The sequence below is a fragment of the Tursiops truncatus genome, chromosome 21 (assembly GCF_011762595.2).
Source record: "Tursiops truncatus isolate mTurTru1 chromosome 21, mTurTru1.mat.Y, whole genome shotgun sequence".
Lineage (NCBI taxonomy): Eukaryota > Metazoa > Chordata > Mammalia > Artiodactyla > Delphinidae > Tursiops > Tursiops truncatus.
The window spans coordinates 5778483-5804476 of NC_047054.1; the positions used below are offsets into that span (position 1 = coordinate 5778483).

Sequence of the window (25994 nt, forward strand, 5' to 3'; positions counted from 1 at the left end):
CTACCACGTGTAAAATAGTTAGCTAGTGGGAACCTCCTGTATAGCGCAAGGAGCTCCACTCGATGCTCTGTGGTGACCTGGATGGGTGGGATGGGTGTGGGGAGGGAGGCTCAAGAGGGAGGGGATATGTGTGTACATATAACTGATTCACTTTGTTGTACAGCAGAAACTAACACAACATTGTAAAGCAATTATACTCCCATAAAAAAATTTTTTTTTTAACGGGAATATATCAATAGTAGAGTTGGGCAGAAGTATAAAGGGGAGAGGAAATGGATTTGGGGAGAGGAGTTGTGGGATGTCTTTATGAGTGTGTTTGGTCTTCATTTTTATATGGAAGAGATGAATTTTTAAAAATACGTTGACACATTCTTTAGGCATATAAGCATCTACTCTATTTCCTTGGTGGAGTCCAGCTTTGAAAATACATGTGGCTCAGAGAATAGGCTTACCTAGGTTTGGATGAGTAGTAACCTAAAGGCAAGTACAAGCTCCTTTAAAGAGCCCGTGTTTTCATAGCAGATCAAGGCAAAGCGTGTGTCAGTGCCGCCCTGAAGGACAGGTTTCACAGGAGATGGCAGCAGGGGTGGGCCAGTTTTGATCCGAGCTGCTAAGATACTAGGGCTATAGAAAATCTAAACATGTTCTCTATTTTAAAATTGGGCCGAAGATAAATGCCTGAAGGTGATGGATGCCGCGGACAAGTGGGCTTTCTCCAGCAAGTGGTATCTTGCTGAGGTCTGTATCCTTGACTTTCCTAACTAAGGCAGCATTGTATTTGCGACTTTTGCTGAATCCCCCAGGAGTGCCCCGTGCTGGTCAGTGGCAGGATGTGGCTTCAGGCCCTGGCTGACTCCTTTGTCCTGAGACCGTGCTCTTCCATTGGGAAGTAGTGGGCTGTGAGTATCAGATGATGCTGACGACCAGGGGAGCACAGTGGATCTGCCATTCGGAAGACACGTTCTTCCAGCAGTTTGCTCATTTGAATAAAGGGGTGACAGAGGACATAGAATCTTGTTTTTCTTACAGTTGCTATTCCTGCCTTTTAATGTGACCTTTTATTTCAGAACAAGGGAGTTTGTTGTGGCTTTGAAGATAAGGCTTTCCTGGACTCCTTTCTCCTTTTTCCTTTTTCACTTGTGACGGTATTAAGCTACACAACCCTGCGTATGACCCTTTAAATCTAATTTGAATAAGGAAAGCAATAAGCTTAGAACGAATTTGTTTTGTTCTTTCAAAGAGGGAAGGAGCCACGTCCAACTTCTTTTGTATGTATTCCTTATAGCTCCCTCTTCAATAAACATTTCTCAGTGGATACATATGTGAAAACACACACATGCCCACACACACACACATCCACAAACACATATAAACTAACCAAGAGCTATATTGCAGCCTGTCATTACTGTTTACTAGTACTTTTTCTTCATTATCCTTGATTTCTCTATTTTTTCTTTTCCGTTGAGAGTCTCCTTATTGTAGCTCTGAAGACTGCCATCTTCTGGCAGTCAAGTGGCCCATGTGTTCACTGCAACTAGAATGTGACCTTCAACCTTCATTTCCTTCTCTGTTGTAAAGCACAAGTCTGGTGTGTTTTTGTAAAAGCCCCCCAAAGCAGATTTCCGGTGAAAACAAACTTGTTTATTGAGAGGTGGCAAAGTGCGTGGGCAAAAGAGTTTTATTTCCAGAGAATCTGCCAAATATTTTTTGGTAGGAAACGTTCTCTTTGATGAAAAGGGAAAAAAAAAAAAAGGAGAAAGGAAGGACACAGTGGAATATTTCAGCATCACTGTGTTTTGAAGAACAATAATATCTGAAAGCTATTGCTGAATTGGCCTTGAAAGTAAAAAGAATTTAATAACTTTATTTTTCATACTTAATGATCACTCATCTTCAAACTGTCACTGTGTGCTGTTCTGTGGCATTTACTGAAAAAATTCATAAGCATATTTTTTAGAGCAGTTTTAGGATTACATAAAAATTGAGCAGAAAGTACAGAATTCACACTTACCCCATCATCCCTCCTCAGAAACACAATTTCTGGTGTTATTAACGTTTTCCATTAGTGTAGTACATTTATTACAATTGATGAGCCAATATTGATGCGTTAGTATCAACTAAAGTCCAGAGTATACATTAGAGTTCATTCTTTGCATTATATGTCCTATGGGTTTTGTCAAATGTATAAAGATATGTGTCTACCATTATAGTATCGTACAGAATAGTTTCAGACAGTCAAAGTCCTCTGGGCTCCACAGACACATCTCCCCCTCCATCACCCCAGATCCCAGGCAACCACTGATCTTTTTACTGTCTCCACACTTGTGCCTTTTCCAGAATGTCATATAATTGAAACCATTCAGTATGTAGTCTTTTCAGATGGACTTCTTTAACTTAGTAATAGGCATTTAAGAGAACAGTTCCTCCTTGTCTTTTCATGGCTTGATAACTTGCTGCTTTTTAGTTCTGTGTAGTATTTCATTGTCTGAGTGTACCACAATTTATCTGTTCACCTTTTGAAGGACATCTTGATTGCTTCCAATTTTTGCAGCTTTGAATGAAGCTGCCATAAACATTTGTGTGTAGCTTTCTGTGTGGGCATAAGTTTTCAGTTCCTTTGCACAATTACCAAGACGTGTGATTGCTGGATCATGTGGTAAGAAGACTCATCCCTCAGGATCCACGGGGGATGGTTTCCGGGATCTTCCCGCATGTACCAAAATCCTTTATATAAAATGCCCCAGTTCTTTATATGCCCCAGTTCTTTATATAAAATGATGTAGCATTTGTGTATAACCTACACACGTCCTCCCATATACTCTAAATCATCTCTAGATTACTTCTAATACCTAATGCAATGTAAATGCTGTGTAAATAGTTGTCTGTGAGCTGCAAATTCAAGGTTTCCTTTTTGAAACTTTCTGGAATTATTTTTTGTAATATTTTTGATCCAAGATAGGTTGAATTCACAGATGCAAAACCCATGAATACAGAAGGCCAATTGTATGTTTATTTCATAAGAAACTGTTAAATTGTCTTCCAGAGTGTCTATGTCATTTTGCATTTCCACCAGCAATGAATGTTTCCCTGGAAGTTCCTTCTTAAATAAGGTCTGAGACTTGTAGCTCTCTCAGTTTTGCTCCCCTGCTGTTACCCAGGAGTCCTTTAATGTGGTAAGGTGGGAGGGAGAGAAGCATCTGTGGTCCTCCGATTAGGTATTAGTGTTTTAGTGAGCCTCTGCCCTTGGGCTGTGACCTTTCCCAGGGCCTCTCTGTTTCCAACACCACCCCTAGGTGAAACTGAAACTCAGGAGTGGGCTGGAATATTTCCCTTCTTCCAGATCAGTTTAGCCTTGGTAAAATATTTTGCTTGAGGGCAGGTCTTGTTTAGAAGAACAGGATGCTCTGGGTGTATTTCAGAAAGGCTATATTCCACCCCCCCACCCCCCCCCACCCCCCACCCCCACCCCCCCCCCCCCCCCCACCCCCCCCCGCCCCGCTCCGAGGAAGCACCGAGGAATTTTTCTCTGATCTTCTCTGTGAGAACCTAGCAGGGCTCTGGCTGGTGAAGCTCACAAAAGTGCAGGGGCCTCCCTAAGACTGGCGCCTCCTGGAGTTTTAAACTCTCGTTAAAACTCAAACTGAGCTTCCAGCAAGCCATCAAGTACAGACAGTTGAGGTTTTCTTCCCGTGGCGCTGGTTCCAGCAGGGTCTCTGCTTCTGCAAACTGTGGTTGTCTGTATCTGCCTCTCTGTCTCTCCAGTTTGGGGAACACAGGTTCATCCTGGGACTTCAGTTCTGGTGAATCATAGAAGAGTCGTTCATCTTCACTCTTTTCAGCTCTTGTTAGAACGGCATGGTGACTTCTAAGCTCCTTACATGCCAGACCACAAATGGAAGTCCATTCCATGGTATTGTGATTTTTGTTGAATGAACACTCCTGCTTAAAAGTAATCTGCAAGCACTGTAAAAAGTTGTTTTTCAGATGCATGGTATTTCCAATAAAGGGGTTTGTGTGAATATCGTAAGAAGTAATCAAATGATAGTGTCATGACAGTATCATGAGAAGTAACCAAATGACAGTCCATCAGCTCGAAATGTGCTTTATAGGATTAGCTATATTTAAAGGATGTTTGGGTTAATAAAACTTCAGAAATTAGCACACTGGCTCACCCAGGCTTTGGAATGCAGAAGCCAATAATAATGCTTATAAGGTATACATATTCATACATTACACAGTATGCATGTGTCGAACTACATTACAGATCTTCCTCAACTCATGATGGGTTACGTCCCGATAAACCCGTCAGAAGCTGAAAATATCCTAAGTTGAAAATGCATTCAATATACCTACCCTACGGAACTTATTAGCGTAGGCTCGCCTACCTTAAACATACTCGAAACACCCATATTAGCCTACAGTTGGGCAAAATCATCTAGTACGAAGACTTTTATAATAAAGTATTGAATATCTCATGTAATTGATTGAATACTGTACTGAAAGTGAAGAGCAGAGTGGTTTTCTGGGTCCAGGATAGTTGTAAGTATATCCCTTGTTGATTCTCGTGATCACAGGGCTGACCGGGAGCTTAGGCTGCAGCCCTGCCCTGCATCACAAGAGAGGATCAGACCACATATCTCTAGCCTGAGAAAAGATCAAAATTCCAAATTCGAAGCATAGTTTCTGCTGAATGTGTATCACTTTCACACCACTGTAAAGTCGAAAAATCGTTAAGTCGAAACCTATGCAAGTCAGGAACTGTCCATATTTACCTTTATCCCTAATTTTCAATAGAAAGATAGCTAATCTTACAATTAACTGTCATTTTTCCAAAATTGAAACAACTTTGTAGTTAAGATAGCATGAAACTTGTGCACCCTAATGCGGCAGTGCTCTGGGATTTGTCTTTTGACACCACAGACATTTAGAATTTGAAGGGATCTTTAAAATCACTTAGCGTTTCTCATATTGTACAGATCAAATGTATAAAAGTTACGTTTCTTGTCTAGGATCAAAAAGCTGGGATGTGGAATGACTTATTCTGGACTTGCGGTACGCGGGCCTCCCACTGCTGCGGCCTCTCCCGTTGCGGAGCGCAGGCTCCGGACGCGCAGGCTCAGCGGCCATGGCTCACGGGCCCAGCCACTCCGCGGCATGTGGGATCTTCCCGGACCGGGGCACGAACCCGCGTCCCCTGCATCGGCAGGCGGACTCCCAACCACTGCGCCACCAGGGAAGCCCTATTCTAGACTTTTTAATGGGATTTTTCAGTCTTGGTCCCGAGACAGACTTAGATCACTTTGCTCTTATTTACTTGATTAGGGGACTGGTGGAGAGTAGAATTTATAGTGTTGACCCTGCAACCCTGAAAGATTTCAAAGCCATATCTGACTCATCGCAAAATGGCTAAATTCTATGCCTAGAATTCGATTCTACTTTTAAAATGTTTAATTTTATTGTATTCAAACTGTTTGAAAATTTACCCCAAGTTTGGCCAGGTGGTTTAAAAATGAAAAAAAGAGGTTTAGTTGGAACACATTGGTGCCAACCTGTGTGATCTAATAGGAGCTTATTTAAGAAAATTAACCAGGGTGGTGTTGACTTCCAGAGTAGAGTATTTGGCAATGATTTTATGGTGTTCAGTAGGGATGCCACTTAACCTGTGGGCACCTCAGTTTTCTCCTCTCTAAAATAGGGTAATAGTTTCTATCTCATAGTGTTATAATAATTCAACAAATTAAATGTATACATTACTTAGAAGAATGTCTGGCAGTAGTTTCCTAATTAACGTTAGCTATTATAATTAAAGAGAACAGTGAATCAGGCTCTCGGGTTTTGCATTTTTGGTCCTCTTCCATTTAAAACTCTTTCTGAAACCGTCCTGGATGGATGACTGGCCATTTCTGGGTTATCTCTGAAACAGTTCCTTTCATTCACCCATTCTGTGTGGATATCTGTGGGGAGTGGCCGTGAGGCAGAAGTACATCTGAGTTTTGGTCACTGATTCTGTGGTCACGCAGGGCAGCAAAGTCCAGTCTTAAAATGCATTGCACACACCCATGTGTCTGTAGGGACTGAACTACCCCCCAAATCGCCAGTTCTGCTAACATTCTGATGTTCGTCTTTTCTGTTAGCATCTTTTTGCATAACGTTAAGTAAACCAGTGTAATTACAGCAGTCACTGAATTTTATGCATGTGACGTGTGTGTGTATGTGTGTGTGTCGAGGATCAATTCTAGGTGCATGAGAGGTTATGAAATGGCAATCGTGCAAAGGTAATGAGCCATACATCCAATCGTGACGTGTGAGCCTGGCTGTGCTGTGAGCTCTCATCACGTATAGACCGTTACACTATGTATTATGAAGATAGGGGCATTGCTGTTTATGAAATGTGAATATAGGGGCCTCCCTGGTGGCGCAGTGGTTGGGAGTCCGCCTGCCGATGCAGGGGACGCGGATTCGTGCCCCGGTCCGGGAAGATCCCACGTGCCGCGGAGCGGCTGGGCCCGTGAGCCATGGCCGCTGAGCCTGCGCGTCCGGAGCCTGTGCTCCGCAGCGGGAGGGGCCGCAACAGTGAGAGGCCCGCGTACCTCAAAAAAAAAAAAAAAAAAGTGAATATAGAGTTCCCCAGGACTTCCAGTCCCCACCTATCCGGACGTTTTGAAAGCAGTTAATTTTGTTTGTTTTTATGTTTCATTTTGGCAGAGTGTCTCTGTTTTCTGTCCCTGCTTCTTGAATTGATTTTGTAGAATGATTTGGTTGTTCTGCCAGCCTACACTGCAACTGTCCGGTTCTGCTGACAGTCGATTAAGTGGAAGCCTTTTTTTGAGCTGGAATTCCAAGCAGATGTAGTATGTATTCAGACACCAGTGGCACTCTTCATTCATTTACCTCACGTGCAGCCTTGTGATATTAGGCCTCAATCTGAAGCCAAGAAATCCTGGTCTTTACAAATGACGAGGCAAATGGATCGAAGTTGAATTTCATTCCAAAGTGAAGGCCATGGTGACGGAGCAGTCAGAGGGCCGCCGTGACTCTGGAGGGTGAAACCAGAGAGGGTTCCTTTAGTGGAAACCTGCCTCCTTCTGGGAACCCTAGTGCTCTGGCAGACATCGTGGGTCTAGGCAGATAACACCACAGTGCATTTTAAGATACGATCTAGATTCAGGCTTTTAATGGACTGCTGATGTATACTCAGAGTGACCAGGGGCAAAGTTCTCCCGAGATCTCCAGAGATCTGTGGAAACCTGTCTTTCTGGTCAGGACAAAAAAAAAAAAAAAAAAAAACAAAGAAAAAGAAAAAGACAACATTCTCTGTTTAGAATACAGTTTCGGCCGGTTTTTTACACTTTGCCCTATCACTTAGCAAATGAATTTGGAAACAGGGTTTGAAAGCTGCTTTATAGTTCTCAATGGCAATGGCTTTGAAAATGCATTTCAAATACAACTGCAGTTCCTACACCCAAAACCCAGTACTACAAAGTAGAATAGTAAACTTGCCTCTGGATAAACAACGGTTTCCTAGACTCTGCGGCACTCCTTTCTTTGAGGGACCATCGTGCGAAAAGTACTTTGAAGGTGAATGATGCCATTCAAGTATTTTGTTTGGCCCAAATAACTTTTTACAGGAAATATAAAAAAAAAAATACATAGTGATCTAGCATTCAGAGTCAGTAGTGACAGGCCAGGATCACAAGTTACATTGCTGTTCTCATTGCTGTAGGCACAAACAAAAATTAGGCTACGTGTGTGTTTCATGTCTTTTGAGCGCAGATCAACACGGGGCAAATATATTGCTTTGGCTTTGCAGAGAATTAACACACAGATGTAACCCACTGCTTGAAATTTTGCAAATCTGGAAAATTTACGTAACACCATGTAACAATCTTGTTTTTGATTTTGTTCTTCTGCATTTTTAATGGGGATGCTATTTGATGTTGATTTCCATTTTCACGTGGCGTTAGGGAAACGGGCACCCTGACACACAGAATTTGCTTTGGATTAGTGATAGTTACTGTAAGCGTGAGCGGACGTCCTGTATTTCTGGTTACCCCGAGACTTAACTCCAAAAGAGATTCTGTACTTCGATTCAAGCTTTCCTCAATGTTTTGTTCAAAATATTTTCCTGCTTCGGACTGTGCAGTAGAAATGCTATAGAGATTTCTTTTCCCCTTGGTGATTTTCATTCTACTTTGTGATGTTCATTACATTTTTTTTTCATGCAGATAATCACAGAATAGACCTGCTCAACAGCTCTCTGCTTTGATCTGGAACTTCGCGCAGCGTTTGCCTCTTAGCTTACTGTCGTCCTAAAGGTCTTTGAACTTCTTCTACATCCCATGCACAGCACACATATACACACACATTTTCACAGGATTTTTGAATCCTGCAGAACTCTGCAAAAGATATCTCTGTCTGCCTTGCCTCTTTGTACAACTAGACAGTTCCCGTGGGCCCGCACGTAAGTAGTCAGCCTAAAACTTAACTCTGACCCTCATGCCTGATCCAAAGTGAATGACGGCAGAGTAGCTCTGTCATTACGATGATCGGCACATATCGGCTTCCCTCGGATCCCTGTCCTAATTTGGTTTGGTTTTCTTGTCCAGCCTTCTCGTTCATTCTATACCACACAGTTTTCGATTTGTCGTAAAAATTCTTTCATTTGGGGTTTCAACCAGGCTATGGGTCATTTCTGGTTGGGGAATTAAGTATTTCTCCTGAGCACCTTCCGCGTCTTGCAGAATGTCAGGTACATAGGTGTAAAGTCGGGGTTGATCGACGGGTATGTTCAATGAAAATGAAAATAAATGAAGTTCCTTGAGGGCAGGTGCCCTGTCGTGCGTCTTTGATATCTACCTTCCGCTTAGCTTATTGGGAAGCACAATTTTTGCTCAGTGTGTGGTGTAAATGGGAGTATGGGGTGGAGAAGAACTAATGGAAACAGACGGAGAGATCAGAGGCTGTAGTGATGGGTAAAGTGCATCTATTCAGTGTGTTACATCTTCATTTGTCAGCTTCCTTTCAATCCTGATGGTTCAATTCTGGACATTTCAAAGCTGTGTGCTCTGTAAGAGCTAGTCTTCTCTGCAAGCCTTTCAGGTGGCAGATATGTTTTTTTTCCGTTTCCCTTTTCTCCAATGTTTGTATGAACAATTGTTAAATATATTTCGCTAGGCATTATTTTAGTCTGGACCATTGAGTCATTTCTGTGTATTTTCTCCACTAAAATATTTTGAGGTAATCCCTGACCATATGCACACTAGCATACATGATTTGTCTTATTCTCATATTTATTTATAATAGAGAATAATAAATACCATCACATTGTTACTTGTACCAAATGGTCCTCATTCCCCCCATCACCTCCTTTTAGTATGTATTTTGCTGTCATAAAATGGGATTAAAATTGCATTACGTTGCTTAGGAATATAGTATTCAGTTGAAATGAGTACTTAAACATTTAAAAATTAGAGTCAGAGGATGAATGGATCAACTTTCCAGCCAAGCCTAGTTCACTGAACACCTCTGTGTGCGGATTAACTGGGGAATAGCTTCCTATCTCACGGAATCTGTGCCTGAGTAATTAAAAAAGTTTTATTTGAATAAGAAATAATTTAGGATCTGACAGTTAAATTATACAGCCTAATTATTTATTTAAAACATTATTTAAAACGTGTTAGTACCTTGCAGAGGTATATAAATTCCTAAATGTAAACAAAGAAGTAGAAAGATGAGGTTAAAAAATGGTGAAGGGGAAAGAGGGCAAAGGGAATTTAATTTAGAAAAATGAGGTGAAGCTGGGTGAGCTTCTTACACAGAGTATATATATCATTAAATTCTATACATTTGTAACCTATAAATTATGTCTAGTTTTTCTAACATCCGACACGAAAGGGATACAGTTACGTGAACACCATTTTCTGCAGGATAAAAACCAAGCCAGAACACGTGTCTTTCTGGTATGTAAGGGAGAAATTTGGCCAGTGGGTCCTCAAAGAACAGGAATTTTAAAAATTGGATGCCAGTATCGTCAACAAGATCCTTCTCATATATCTGGTACAGCGTTAGACTTTGTGTGACTCACGTCCACTCCGGCTGATGGCGCTCCCTCCCGTGCAGGTCTGTGGCCCCAGTGGTATGATGCTAAGTGTTTAACAGCCAGTTCTCTGGTGAGGGTGGGTAAACCCTTATCTGAAGTGTTTGACCACTTTCACGGTGTATTTCCACAAAGTTCAGTGTCACTGAAGGGGGAGCTGGAGAGACTGCGCACTTGGCCCTCTAGAGGCCGCACCAACGAGCCCCAGTAACCCCCTGGGTGGCGTCCTCACAGCTCTCCCCGGATCTTGGCTTTATCCCAGACTGGATAGAGACTTTTAGAAATGGATGGTTTATTCATCAGGCTCTATCAGTACTTATTTTTTTACTAAACCAATTTTTGTTGTTGTTGTTACTATCAAGTTGCAGTGATTTTGAATTATACTACTTAATAATTACTTACAATGAAGTTATTCCTTAATACTGGTTAAGAGCACAGCCAAATGATTTAACAATCGGGTGAACCAGAGGTAGACTGGATGCCCATCAATAAAACTGAGAACCCTGAAAATGACCTCTGCCTGAGAAGATTTTACTTTACCTCTGTACTGGTCAAGATATATGATAACTAACATTTATATTTGAGCACTTGTTTTGGGCCAGACACAGTTTTTGTTGCTTTACATATATTAGCTGGTTTTACTACTGTCAAAATCCTGTGAGTTGGGTACTATTATTATTTTCTCTTTTACCACAAGGTCAGACCTAGTGAGTTGTGCCTTTGGGATCTGATCTCAGGTTGCCTGGTTCCATTAGTCCAGCATATTTGAATTTTTGAAAACATATTCTCTGTTTGCTATTGAATATTTGTTGAATAAAGCAAAGGACACAACGGCATTGAAATAAGCTGTTCTTTAAAATGGGCTTAGGAGATGTTTGCTCTCTCCCCTGGGAACCCAGGATTAGGTATGGTGTGAAGTGTTGGTACAAGTAGAGACGCAGTCCCTCGAGCTATCTTGAAAAGGTGAGATGTCAAGCGTGGGCTTTGCCTAGTCGTGGATTATCTGTGTGGCAAAAGCCCAGCCACTCTTCTTCCAGACGATGGACGATTTGTCTCTCCTTAGGACGCCGTCTAACAAAAGTTGTGGTTTATCTTGGACTCCTAAAAGACCAGAGAGTGTTTTACCTGTTAAAGGTCACTGTCTGACGCTCTTGACTTAAATGTTTATTAGACTCTCCCAGCCCCCTGCACTGCCTCCTCTGTGCTACCGGTGTTTGGTTTAGTTCCTGATTCTGTCTTTGGTTGTAACTGCGTGCCTTGCTGTTGCTCAGAGAGCAGAGGTAAGGGTTTACTCTTACCCTGGTTAAGTAGAAAATACCTGAAGTCTAAACTATGTTTGAGACCCAAAACAATAGAGAGATATGAGACCCTGTGAGTAATGGGGACAGAAATATAGCTGGGCTATGAAGGCTGAACTACAGCCGTACAACCGTAGACACCTAATAAGCTTACTTTTCAAGCTGTCCTTGCTCTCAGAAAACAGAAATGTATCACCTTCTTTAATGATTGAAGGAAGAATGGAAATGATGACTTCTGTCCTTCTGAGGAGATGACAACCTGACTCATCATTTCAGATTCACTAGTCTTTAGCCTCTTGGGTTTTACTTGACTTTTTTAGTGCGAAGATAATAGATATTTCTGGGTATTTACTTGAGGGAAACAAAAACACGAATTTGAGAAGATACATGCACCACCATGTTCATTGTAGTATTATTTACAATAGCCAGATATGGAAGCAACTTAAGTGCCCATCAACAGATGAATGGGGAAAGATTATACATATATATATATATGTATGTATGTAGTGGAATGTGTATATATATACACACATATTTATATATATACACACATACATATATACACACATATATATTATATATACACATATATATAGTGGAATATTACTCAGCCATAAAAAATGAAATCTTGCCATTTGTGGCAACATGGATGAACCTAGAGAGTATTATTCTAAGTGAAATAAGTCAGAGAAAGGCAAACACTGTATGATTTCACTTATATGTGGAATCTAAAAAACAAAACAAAACAAAAGCAGAATCATAGATACAGAGAACAGATTGATGATTGCCAGAGGAAAGAGGGTGAAGGGTGTAAGAGGTGCAAACTTGTAGTTATAAAAATAAATAAGCTACAGGGATGTGATGTACAGCAAAAGGAATGTTGTTAATAATAATCTAATAACTTTGTATGAGGACAGGTAGTTACTGGACTTATCATTGTGATCATTCTGTCATGTATGCAAATATCGAATCACTATGTTGTGCACTGAAACTGACATAATACTGTATGTCAACTATATTCCATTACAAAGTTTAAAGGTAAATAGCTACGTGTGACTGGAGTCTACCTTATTAGTGAAGCTCTAGACCAGGCTACCTCTCTGGGAGGAGCGAGGTACATCCTAGGTTGGCAAGGAGAGCCAAGGAGAGTTAATTGGACACGTTTCTGTTACCCAGCTTTCATCGCTGCCAGTGTTGAGTCCAACTGTGAAAAAAGATGATTATAAACCAACTGGGTTAACATTACTAACTCCCTTTTAACAGTAACCGTGGTAGCACACACTGTACGTCTGCCATGCGTCCAGCAGGCTTCAAAGTTGTGTGGTGTGTTGTAATCAAGAAGGCGATATTACTGTATTAACTAAGAATAATGGCAATTAAGGGAAGCATCAATTAAATTTCTGCCATGTTTCTGCTTTGCAGGCATTTGGCTGCCCTTGTTGTGGTTAGAAAGTTCTTTCTCCTCCACCCTTTGTACTACGTATCTTAAAGTGGATGTAAATTTAGGTTTCTGAAAATGCTATTTCCTGGGCCATTTTCACATCTAGCGCACAAATTATTATTCTCCTAGAATACTTCTCTGTGGAAAATTGTCATGGTACAGTAGAGGTTCCAACACAGTCTATTTATAGGTTTTTCAGGTACAAAAATGATAGAATTCTGGGAACAGTTTGATGAAGAATAAAATCTCCCTGCCTTTGATATTATTCTTTATTTGATGGAAATTAGGATTGTAGATACTTAGAATGCATGCCGTCTTCCATGGTCAAAGCAGAACCTTCCCATTATTTAACTGTCATGGTGAGGGGATTTCTGTTTTCTTTGGGCCTTGTACTACAGCAGGACAGGACTCATTAGTGGAAGAGATGGGTCACTGTCCACATTACTGTATGATTTCATGGGCTCTGGAAAGGCACTCGCGTAAAACTTTTCACAAAAGAGACACTCAGAAACATTTGTGGAATAGGTGAATGAACTAATGCTTTCTAAATATTCCTAGTTTCATGTTGCCTAAATAGAAGAATTTAAGCTGTTTGCAAAACCACCTCCTCAAGGAATGTACTAAATGAACAGATACGGGGAAGCCCGCCAGCTTGACTTTATCTTCTAAGTGCGCTTGAAATCAAACGGGGAAGGACTCTGGAAGGATCGGCCAGAGCAGATGCCCGTGTTTCTTTGCCAGTTCCAAGGAATCTCTACTAAGGTCAGCTCTTGATAAGAAGAAACAGGAGTACTAGGTACGACTCAATCTAATAGCACTTGACTATTTAGCTTCTTAGATTGAACAAAAAAAAACACAACAGCTTAACCTTTTTTTTAAAAAAATTATTTATTTATTTATGGCTGTGTTGGGTCTTCGTTTCTGTGCGAGGGCTTTCTCCAGTTGTGGCAAGCGGGGGCCACTCTTCATCGCCGTGCGCGGGCCTCTCACTATTGCGGCCTCTCTTGTTGTGGAGCACAGGCTCCAGACGCGCAGGCTCAGTGGTTGTGGCTCACGGGCCTAGTTGCTCTGCGGCATGTGGGATCTTCCCAGACCAGGGCTCGAACCTGTGGTCCCCTGCATTGGCAGGCAGATTCTCAACCACTGCGCCACCAGGGAAGCCCTTAACCTTTTTTTTAACATAAAATATGTGCCAAACAGATAATTTTAAGATCAGATATGAAATTTATACTACTGGAATTAAAAAAATCTCCCCCTGGTTCAAAAAGTAATTCATTTTTCATTGTGAGCAAATTGAAATGATAGGAAAGCACTAAAAAAACATCAGTATCACTTGTAATAACATCACTCATTGATAAGGACTTTAAATTTCTGGGTATTTCTTTTGAAAATATTTTATGATATCTGGGAGTATATGAAACTTTGGGTTAGCTGTTCATTTTAGGAGCTGTTTCTTGATTCCTTAGTTGCATGGAAGAAGTTTAACTGAGGGAGAAAAGGTAGCTGGTTTCCTCTCCCCACCCCGATCCCCACATATATACATACCACCAAGTGCAGCCTTCTTGCTAGAATAGGAAAAGTATCTGGTCTTTCTCAGGAAATTATCACTTGTTTTCAAGGATCTTTAGTTAATTTCAATTATTGCCCTTTACTTACTTTAATAGCAATTAATTGGTGGTAATTATTATTATAGTATCAATATATTTACTTCACTTGATGGGGCACAGGCCCATAACATAACTTTGTGGCAAATGTTTCAAGATTCCAGCAAAAGGAAGGGGTAGCGTCACAATTATAATTCTCCTTTCTTCTATTTAATTGTATCTGCTTTCCTCTGAGGTTAACCCATGTGATTTAGTTCTATATTTGTTATAATAATGCTTTATATAAGATTTAGTGGAATAATCAGAATTTCCTAGTTTAATTTTCTAAAGTCAAACAAACAGTATAGAGAAGGTGGAACAAGATGAAGTATATTAGTCAGTTTGAGCTGCCATAACAAAATACCATAAACTGGGTGGCGTAAATAACAGGTATTTATTTCTTGCAGTTCTGCAGATTGGAGGTCCCAGGTCAGGGTGCCAACGGATGGCCATCTTCTTCTAGTCTCACATGGCAAAGAGAAACAAACATTCACTCTTCTTTTAAGGGCACTAATCCAGTCATGAGGGCTCCACCCTCAGGACCTAATCTCCTTCCACGGGCCCTACCTTCTAACATCATCACATTGGGGCTTAGGATTTCAACACAGGAATTTTGGGGGGGGACACACAAACGTTCAGTCCATGACATAAGGATTCCATGATATTGGAGAAAGGATTACAAAGTTCTGTTCTTCATAGGGCTTATTAAGCTGCAAGTAATATCCTTAGGCATCCTTGCAATTACTAACTTGGAAATGAGATGTGGTTGGAAAAAAACCAGGTATCCTTTTGCTAGGTGCTGTGGTGGCACACACCGCTGCAGAGAAACAAGAGGGGAACTTCATTTATTCACTCATATTATTCATATGTTAATTCATCCATACATTCAGTGATTATTCAAGTGTCTACTGTGTTTCCAGATATCTTGCTAAAAATCTAGAATATGATGAGAAAACTGAGACTATAAACTTTCTATTTTCCTAAAAAACCTGGTGGGGAGACCATATAACATACTTGAAAAAAGTACTCAGACCTTCGTTCTGCTATTAATTGTGCAATTAAAATCTTGGCTGTCTGGTTAAATCAACATTTTAAAATTTCACCTGAGTGGTCATCATACCTGCTCTCTTAGCCGTTCATTTGGAGAAGCAAATGAGGTAATGAATGTACAAGCCTTTGCAGAATATGTATTATAGCACAAATGCTAATTATTATTGGGACTGATTTGAAAATACCTATGAGATTTGCGAGATGCTTGTATATATAATCTTTCATCTTGGAGACATCATTATTTTTGAGTTCTTCAGGTTTAGGAAACATATGAAGATAATACTGAATATTTTTAAATGATTTTCTTCAGTAGAAGTTTTCCCTCTAGTGGTTGCTGTGGAAATCACATGAGGAGTTTCTGTTGGTACACATCAAAATGGAAAAGAAAACAATCAAACTAAAGAGAACTGAAAAGAAAAGAAAAGAAAACGAAACAAAAAAACATACTCTGAATTATTGAGAAGATGTTAACTGTTTTTTAAAGGCTCTCCACTTGGACTTTTAAAGTTACATGACATTCAGTTTTCGAAAATGAGGAAGAACAATCTTTGCTCCTTTCCTGGTGCCTGGTTGATTTGAATGGAGATGGTGGTTAAGTCATCTTTGGTTTGGAAGAAGCAATAAAGAAGGCTGCCCTCTCCACCTTGTAATGTGCATGAAGACTTGGGACTACAGGTTCTGATCTGCTTCCAGTACAGCAGTGATCTCCAATCTTGGCTTCCTCGCAGGAAGCTGAACAGAAGTTCTGGGTGAGTAAGCATATTTGGTCTTTCTAACAGGTACTTTTAAAGAAATGATTCCAAAAGGTAAAAAAAAAAAATTTCATTTGTTGGGAAGATTGATACATTAAAAAAAATCCAACCTCTAACATGGCCTACCAGGTCACCCGTTATCTCTCCCTTGCCGGCCTCTGCAGCTGTGCACCGTCCTGTTCTCCTCTTTGCCCCCTGTCCCCGTTTTCTGACTGTGCAGTCATCTAATAATTAATTAATTTATGGCTGCGTTGGGTCTCCATTGCTGCACGCAGGCTTTCTCTAGTTGCAGCGAGCAAGGGCTACTCTTCGTTGCGGTGCGCGGGCTTCTCATTGCGGTGGCTTCTCTTGTTGCAGAGCACGGGCTCTAGGTGCACAGGCTTCAGTAGTTGTGGCTCACAGGCTCTAGAGCGCAGGCTCAGTGGTTATGGCACATGGCCTTAGTTGCTACGTGGCATAAGGGATCTTCCTGGACCAGGGATTGAACCCGTGTCCCCTGCACTGGCAGGTTGATTCTTAACCGCTGCGCCACCAGGGAAATCCCTGTGCTGTCATCTTAGGTCCCTCAGACACTGCACGTTTGGACGTGCCATTCCCTATTCTTGGGATGCTCGTCATCACATCACTGGCTCCTATAGACTGAAACCTCACCTACCTCAAAAAGGTTTTCCCTGACCCACCTGACAAAGTAGGCTTTTGACAATTAATCTTTGTCACACCCCCCATTTATTCACCCAGAGCTCTTACCACAATCTGTTTACTTACTAATTTCCTGTCTACATCCCTGCCCAGAATGGAAGCTATGTGAGGCCGGAGATTTGTCTCTCTTATTCACAGTTGTATCCCAGAACCGAGAGCAGATGCCTGTTATAGGTTGACACAATGCATAAATGAATGGGAAATGATATTAACATTAACTCATTGGAGTCAATTGCATAAAGCTTTTTCTGAAACATTAGTCTTTGGTGCCCTGTCTTAGTTGAGACTAATTTTTCCGCCTTTGAAACCATTTAACTTCCTAACTTCACATTGAAATAAGGGTTGTAAAAGGTTTGCAGTTCTTTACCCAGAAGCTCTATTCCAGAATTACAAAATTGAAACATGGGGGGGAGAAATGTTTAGTGAGCTCTGTTTGTGCTGAATAAGAACATGATGCTTTTATTTCTGTCTGTTATTAAATTCAGCTTGATTCTGACAGCTTGTTTAGTGATATGTTGTTTCTTATATCTGTACAATAAGAAGTCATTTCATAAATTGAAGTCGTTTTTCTGAAACTCACGTTATTCCGTCTTGCTCCGTCTTCCGTAAAGAGATAATTGCTGTTCGCGCTCACATGGTTGGCTTCCTCAGAATCTTTTCCAGCCTCAATAAATGATAAAAAACAAATCAAAACAAAACCTCTTCAAAAATGGCTTGTTTTTTATACCCGTCATCAGTTTTGATTGATGTTCTCTTCTGAAACTGCTTTAAATATTCCTCCTATTCCTGCATGGTTTTGAGGCTAAAAATGTACACTGAAGGCCAAGGATTCCAGGTCTGGGAGACTGGGGTGTCCGTACTGCTGTCTCTCAGTGGACTGCCCTGGGAGAGCCTCTGAGACCCGGCACTAGACATGGATCTGGTGGTTGCCTTCTATTCATGTTTGTGTCCTGCTCACGTGAGCCTGTTGCCACATGCAACTAAGAAACAGGTGGTTTTGCTATAAATTAGTAGCAAAAAGGCTAAGACACCAGAAACTATGAAATTCTTACTTAAATTTTCTGCTCTGTCACTGTCTCCATGCAGCCCCGTGAACACAAGGGCGATGTGCACGAGGTTGTATTAGTGCTTGCCTGGTAGTGTGTGTGTGTATGTTTAAGGTGATATGTTTTAATCTATTGGCCATGAATGATAGGAAGTAGAATAAAGTTAATATGCATTTTATAGATAGCTCTGCTTATTACAAAGGCTCTAAAAATAAACAGATGAAGTGCAACTTATCATTGGCTTATTCAGCCTCTCTCTTTTTGCACTTATGCTTTCCTGCTTTCGTTACCATAGTTACTGGCTTAATCATGATGCACAGAACCATTTCTAATTACAGTAGATGCCAGCACAAAAATTAATTCTTCGCATATCTTAGGCCACAAACAGCTTGTATGTAGCTCGCTTTTTGGCACTTTATTACCATATATTCTGAAACAGACATTTGTACATCATTTTAAAACTGTTCTTTTCTGCTATTTGTTATTAAGATGAAAATAAGTCTCTCAAGTGGATTGATGTTAGGACAAGTGACGCAGAAGGTTTGGAAGAGAGGACGGTTTATTACAAGTGAGACATCATCAATATTATCCCTAAAATATTAGTAGCAATTAATACATATTTAACGTTCTTTTCCCATCAGAAAATATTACTGAAAGGATGTTCATCATTTAGAAACTAAAATTATTAGATTGTGTGACTAAGCAGTTGAGGCAGATACCACTATTTGAGCATTCATATTTTCTAAAAAATGGGCGATTTACCTCAAAATTCCCTCCTAGCTCCTCTTGCAGTTATCCTAATTATATCAATCTAGTTGGAGCAGATACCACAAAAATTTTATAGGCATTTCCATTCACTTTCATTATTATTTTGCAGCTGAGTAGCAGTTTTAAAATATCAATAAATTATTATCAACAATAGAGATTTTAGAATATAATTACTTTTATGGACATTTTTCTTGTTAATGTGAAAATGCTGTTATTCTTAACTCAAATGTATTACCCATCTTTTCTGCCTTAGTAAAATGTTTGATGAACCAAAAGGGCATTATTTTCTCTCACAAAATTACAATATATCTTTTCCCCAAACTTACAGGTAAATGTTTTCTATTTGATTTTTGCTCAAAGTAATTTTTTAAACAGGTTATTATTATGCTCCCAAATGTATTCGAATCATATTTACATTGGTTGATACGTACATTTTCTAAAGCAATCAACATATGGTGCTTTCATGACTGCTCTGGTTCTAAAACCTCTTCTGTATTTCATAACTGGTAGTCCACCAGGCATGTTCAGTTTCACAGATAAAACCGTGCAGTCACACAAACAACATTTCTATCATAAAATAATGAAGGGACTAGTGCACCATCATTGATCTAACCTTGTTTGGCGATCTTTTGCTGCTGTGTTCCTACCTTGACTAGCATGGGATCTTTAAAGCATGCGTGCATCTTCCCAGAAATAGCGTATATAGCCTGGAACCAGGCCCTAGGGTTCCATTTGTGCTTACAGGAAAACCTCTGACTGCCAAACTATAAATGTTTTTCTGCCGGTTAAGACTGAAGCAGATAAATGTAAAATAAAAACAGGAAAGCTTTTCTGCTACAAAGACTAGATTCTTTTTCTTGCTGCTTCTGTTTAAATTCATCATACTCTAGTTCTACGTCAAGATATGTATCCCCTCGTAGTTTATTACAAAATAAATGTTAATTTCCGATTGAATTTTTTCTGACTTTTTCCATCTGGTGGACTTGTATTACTGTTAATGGACACATATAATGCGTATATTATGTTATTAACTGAAATAGCTTTAAAATCAGTGCACTATTTGATTTGCCAGTTAAACTGGTAGAGTGGCCTCTCTTTAATTGGGGAAGACATATTTATTGGCTTTTTAATTCGGTATTTTTAACTTGTCTGGCAGCAAATGTAAATCAGTTGGGAAAGCATAAGTCTATTAATTAGCTGAACTGATTTAGGGGAGACAAAAGTCTCTTAATGTGGATAACAGGTTTTCCATCAGGAAGAATACAGATTATTAAGTTATTCACAATTCTAAATACTCGGAAATGAAATTGTAGACGTGAAGATTACTACACGAGCTTGTCTGTTTTTTTTTAAAGGATTATTTGATATTCCTTTGGACTGCAGCAGTTGAGTGCCATTAGCTGTATTTGCCAGAGCCATGTTGGGTCTTCTCAGAATGTATTCTGAATTCAAACCGTAATCCATATGTGACAGACATAATTTAGACTTCTATGCAGTGTACTGTCAATTTGCAATCATAATAAACAGGGTTGACCTTTTGGGGTACAAGCATTTTCAAAACAATTTTAATGAACAAATTTAGAAAATTTGCATATTAAATCACTTACTCTTTTAATATAAAATGATTTGAGAGTAAGCCAGAGGTATAGTAAGATGAAACCCAGACTCTTTGTTATCCATTCATTCACTTGAGGTCACTCACATCTATATAAATAATTGGTTAACAATTTTTAAATTAAATTGGTTGATTGAGAGTCACCTTATTGATCAAACCAGTTACATTATTTGATTTCAGCTTGTGATCTCAGTGGCACTTGTCAATTTAAATGCTGTTTTTCATTGTGAAAATTGGCCCATTCGTTTAGCCTTTGGCTTTGTTCTGAACTTAATGCTTTTATGTGAACAGTTTTCTGATAGGTTACTTTCTTTAGATTTTCACTGAAATTAAATTCAACTCTTCAAAAATAACTTGTTTAAAAAATTCAAGTAAATATGTAATATAAAATGTGACAGTCCCCTTCATAGCCCCACAGTGTTTTCCTCCCCCATTTTGCTCTCCGGTCCATAGGTAATCACTGTTATCAACATGCTTTCGGATTTCTTTCTAAGTATTTATTCAGTGACTTGTTCATTCAATAAGCCAACATTTTAAGTACTGTCATGCAGAGTGTCATATCCATTTGTGTTGGGCACATTCGTATTTTTTATAACATGAATTTGGTCACACTCTACAAGCTGTTCTATAACTTGTTTTTTTCCTTCTTATTTTCAGTAACTTTTTCCACAGAGGTACATATAGACACAACTCATTTTCTTTAAAGGCTACATAGACCCATACTAGGTGTGCAAAGTAATGTACTTAATGGACGGGCATATGAATTCATTCCTTTTTGTTTGTTATTTCCCAAAAATGCTGTAATGAAAAGTTTGTCCTTGCGTGCAAGTCAGGATTTCTGTAGATTAGACTTCTAAGAGTAGAACTGCTAAGTCAAAGAAGAGGCACATTTATAACTTTGATATTTTGGTAAGTTGCCTCCTGCCACATTTATTTCCATTTTAAATTCCTCTAAAAGCAGATGATGGTTTTGTTGTCCTGTACTCTTGGTGGAGGTGGAAGTCATTAAATCGTAATGATAGGTATATAGTAAAAGATGTCTTTTAATTGAAATTTCTTTGATTTTGAGTCTTTGAATTCAATTCAATTTATTCAAGTCATGTCTTATTCCTTGTATTTAGTATATTTAATGTTTTGTATTTTTCTTCATAAGTAATACGTATATATGTATATATTTCTACTTTGTTGGTATTTAAATGGGGATCTAGAAAATTCTTTATTTCTCTCAGTGAGTATTTCTTTTCTTCTGGCAGTGGTTTTAGAAATCCGAGTCTTCCAATGGCTTTGGGGTGGCTGCAGGGAATACAGAAGATGTACGCCTGGGCAGGCTTTCTTTAATATTGGAGGGAAACTTCCTTTCTGTGCAGTGACGGGTTGTACCTTTGAATGAGTAATTCCTGAGAGTTGTGATAAACAACCGTGGTTGGAAGGGATCTGCCACCTAAGAGGCCAGCGGTGTCGGGGAGGTGAACTGCAGGCTCTTACGTAGCGGTACAGACAGTGGATTAATGCCCCATTGCTGTTGGGCCTCACGGTAAAGGCACATTATTCCCTCTGCGGTGTCAGTGCTCAGCGCAGAGCCCCACACAGCGGGTAGGTTAGCAATCATAGCATCAGTGTTAAACTAATCACGAAATCCACGTGGAATTAAATGGGACTGAGAGATTATCATTCCTTTTTAAAATAAACGGGTCTTAATATCCGCTTTGGAAATTTGTGCCTGGTTGTGACCCCTGAGCATGAGATGGGGATTTGAACAATAATTGAACTTTATCATTATTGTTTTAAAAATATACACAGAGGGTTAGCTAGCTTAGGGGACTATGCTTTATGGCTAACATAGGCATTATGAAGAAGTTTGTTATACAGTTTGTAAATATTCCTGGAGGCATAAATGATAGCTTCAAAGTTATCAACAGAAAGAAAATAAATGTGAGGGTTTTACTGCCCTGCTGTTATGGGAAGGAGTATCTGAAAGCATTTATGCAAAGGTAATTTCCTTTTTTTGTATTTACTTTTATTGAGCTAGTTAATTTTGAGCAAACCCCCATACGTTTTGGAACCAAATGTATATGCCCTCGAACAATATACATTTTGGTGTTCAAGCAGTATCTTCTGAATATTCTGGTGCCAACATTTATTGAGAGGAATACAGTCTATGTAATTTCTCCTGTATCTTCAGATTTGGGTGATATTTTAGGGCAGTCCAGTCACTACAACTTCAAGTTAACAGCTTAAGTAAACAATTTAGTTTTTACTGTCATAGATTAGTTATTTGATCTATAGCCAAAATTTGGCATATCTGTGGTTCCCTAGATTCATGGGTATGACACTTTTCCTCCTAGGTGTTAATTGATGAGAGTTTGGGAATCGCTGGCTCACAAAAGAGAATAAATGCTGTAAAATTAACATTTAAAATAACTTCACGGAGGAAAAATTTACCTGTTAAAATGCACCCATTTCAAGGGTAGCATGACTTCTGGCAAATGTCAACTGTGTCACCCCTACCAGTCCTCAGAAAGATCACTTGTGTCCTCTGCTGGTTATCGCCTGCTCCCTTGTCCCCGGGCAATCACTGATCTGCTTTTGCCACTGTCGATTAGTTTTGCCTGCTGTAGAATTTACTGTAAATGAACGTAGCTTTTTCTGTCTGGCTGCTTTCACTCAGCGTAAAGCTTTTGAGATCTGTACATGTCGTTGTAGATATTAAAAGTCCATTTCTTTTATATGCTGACTAGGAACCCATTGCGTGGAATTACAGTTTTTCCACTCACCCATTGATAGACATGTGCGTTATTTCCAGTAGGGGTGTATTAAAAAAAAAAAAAAAAAAACTTTTAAGAACACTATGTGCGAGTCTTGGTGTGGACATACGTATTCATTTTCCTTCATTAACTACCTAGCAGCAGGATTGCTGGGTCGTATGGCAAGTATACGTTAGCTTTGTAAGAAACGGTGAAACTGTTTTCCGGGGCTCTGCCATTTTACATTCCCACCAGCTGTGCAGGAGACAGTGTGACTCCACGTCATCGCTGATACCAGACATTGTCAACCTTTCGTTTTCAGTCGTTCAGAACGTGTGCACTGGTACCTCATTATAGTTTTAATTGGAATTTCTCTGAAAACAGATTCTGAGAATCTTCATGAGCTTATTGATCATTTGTTTATTATTATTATAGCTTATTATTAGCTTATTATTATTAGCTTATTATTAGCTTATTAGCTTATTATTATTTTTTGAAGTATCCTATCCTTTGCCCATTTTTCATGGATTTGGTGGTTTGCTGGTAATTGGGATTTGCATGGAATAGCTTTTCTAATCCTTTACTTTTAACCCTATTTCTTCCTTTATATTTAAAGTGTATGTCTTACAGAGAGCATATAGTTGAGCATCGCTTTTTTTTAACAGTCTGACATTCCACATTTTATTTGCAGTATTTAGAGCTTGACTATTATTGTAATTGATAGTATAAGTGGGTTGAAGTCCTCCTTGTTATTTATTTTCTATAAGTTTCATCTATTGTTTGTGCATTATTTAATTTTTCCTGACTTCTTTTGGGTTGAGTATTTTTCCTATTCTTCTATTTTGTTTATCAACTATATCATATTTTTAATTTTTAGTAGTTGCTCTGTGATTCACAATTTGCTCTTTAACTTCTTATGGTATAGCTTGATATAATATATATCTTCATGTATAATGTAATAATCTTAAAACAGTGTACCATTTCTACCTTCCTTTCTTTGTCTTATTGTTGTCATACATTTTACTTTTGCATGTATTATAAATCCAGAATACTTCGCTATTATTTTTGTTTTAAACAATTATCTAATCAAGAAATGTTTTAAAGAGGAGAAAGTGCCTTTAAGGTATACTTACCTGTTTATCATTTCTGGTGGTCTTCAGTCCTTTATGTAGACCTGGGTTCTATCTAGTATCATTTTCTTTTTGCTGAAGGGTTTCCTTTACTATTTTATTGTAGTGCCCCTACTAGAAGTAAATTCTCTAAGATTTTGTTTGTTTGAAAAGGTCCTTATTTCACCTTTATTCTTAAAGTATATGTTTCCCTGAACGTAGAGTTTGAGGTTGACAGTTTTTTTTCTCAGCACTTTAAAAATGATGTTCTATTGTCTTTTGGATTGCATAGTGTCTGATGAGAAGTCTGAGATCACATCTTTGTTCCTTTACATGAAATATGTCTTCGTCTCTGGTTGTTTTTAAGATTTTCTTTTTATCATCTGTTTTCAAAATTTGATTATATGCCTTGGTATGATTTTCTTTGGGTTTATACATCTTGAGACTTGTTAAATTTATTGGATGTGAGGATTTAGAATTCTATTAAATTTGGAGAAATTTTAGCCATTATTTGTTCAAAATGTTTTACTGTCTTACACTCTCTTTTTTCTTTCTTAGACTCCAATTACATGTATATTAAACTGTCCCAGAAGTCACTGAGATTCGGATCTTTTTTTTTTTTGCGGTACGCGGGCCTCTCACTGTTGTGGCCTCTCCCGTTGCGGAGCACGGGCTCCGGACGCGCAGGCTCAGCGGCCGTTATTTTGTACATAAATAACAAAATCATTTGTTATTTATGTACAATTAAAATTTAGCTAGGCATCTTGTGTTTTATCTGGCATCTGTAACTGCTATCCATGAGCAGAGGAAGGATGAAAGCACTCTTAACCTTTAGACCAACCTAAACTCAGGCTTCAATAGGGGTTACATTAGATAATATTTATTCAATGTTTCTCTCTGCCTCAAGTTCCTCCTCTGTAAAATGGGCACAAGAATAGTGATTACTGCATAGGATGGCTGTGTGGATTGAGATAGGAGAAATAAGTGGTTAGTCTGTGCCTGTCTCAATCTAAGTGCCCAGTAAATATTCACTCTGACGTCAATGACTATAATAATGACGATTATACCAAGACAGTGATTACTACTCTTACTGTTTGTTTTCATTGTTGTTTTTGATGGTCTAAAAATTAGATATGATTTTCTGTTTCAAGAATCTGTCAATTTAGCTAGGAAGAGTAAATACCATCACAATAATGGATAATTCATTTATAAAATTCTGTGCCATGCATTGTCCAAATCTCAAATGTTAAACCACATAGTTATTTATCAGAGTACCAACTGTCTAATAATACATCCTACCAGAATTATGTAATATTAACTGAGAAGAAAAAGATCTATGTTTGGGAAATAGTTGTACTGGCTTCGCTCTTTGGTATGTGGGAGGACTGGAATGCCCATTTTATCTGCAGGACAAGTGCCAGGATTCTTGATAGAAGTTTCAAATTATTTGAATAGTTTTTATTCTGAAGAATTCAAAGGGAGTAAAATGAAGTTCAGCGTTAGAGACGCAAAAGAACCTCACCAAGCCCCCCCCCCAAAAAAAGATTCTTTTAAAATTTAATTCAGAGTTGAGTATAATTGTCTAAATTTAGCTTGTGAAGTGCATAAAATAAGCTGTATAATACCCAGAATGCTCCTTAGGAAGATGACTTCATGTTGCAACCTTTTTTCAAAAATAACAGAAGACAGGTTTATAAAGTTTTTTTTTAAAGTTTAGATTTATGCTTTTTGTC

The 25994-nt window shown here is 39.0% G+C and overlaps 1 protein-coding gene across 2 annotated transcripts in view; it reads left to right on the forward strand.

Moving 5' to 3' along the window:
- The window catches only part of GPM6A (glycoprotein M6A), a 248062-nt gene that overhangs the window by 26548 nt on the left and 195520 nt on the right, over window positions 1-25994 (forward strand). The window contains exon 1 of one of the 2 annotated variants that reach the window (XM_073798724.1): window positions 16020-16277. The exons of the other annotated variant lie outside the window; for it this stretch is intronic. The gene's annotated coding sequence lies outside the window, so the exon portion shown is untranslated. Of the gene's footprint in view, window positions 1-16019; window positions 16278-25994 lie in introns of those variants that run through there. 2 annotated transcript variants of the gene reach the window in all.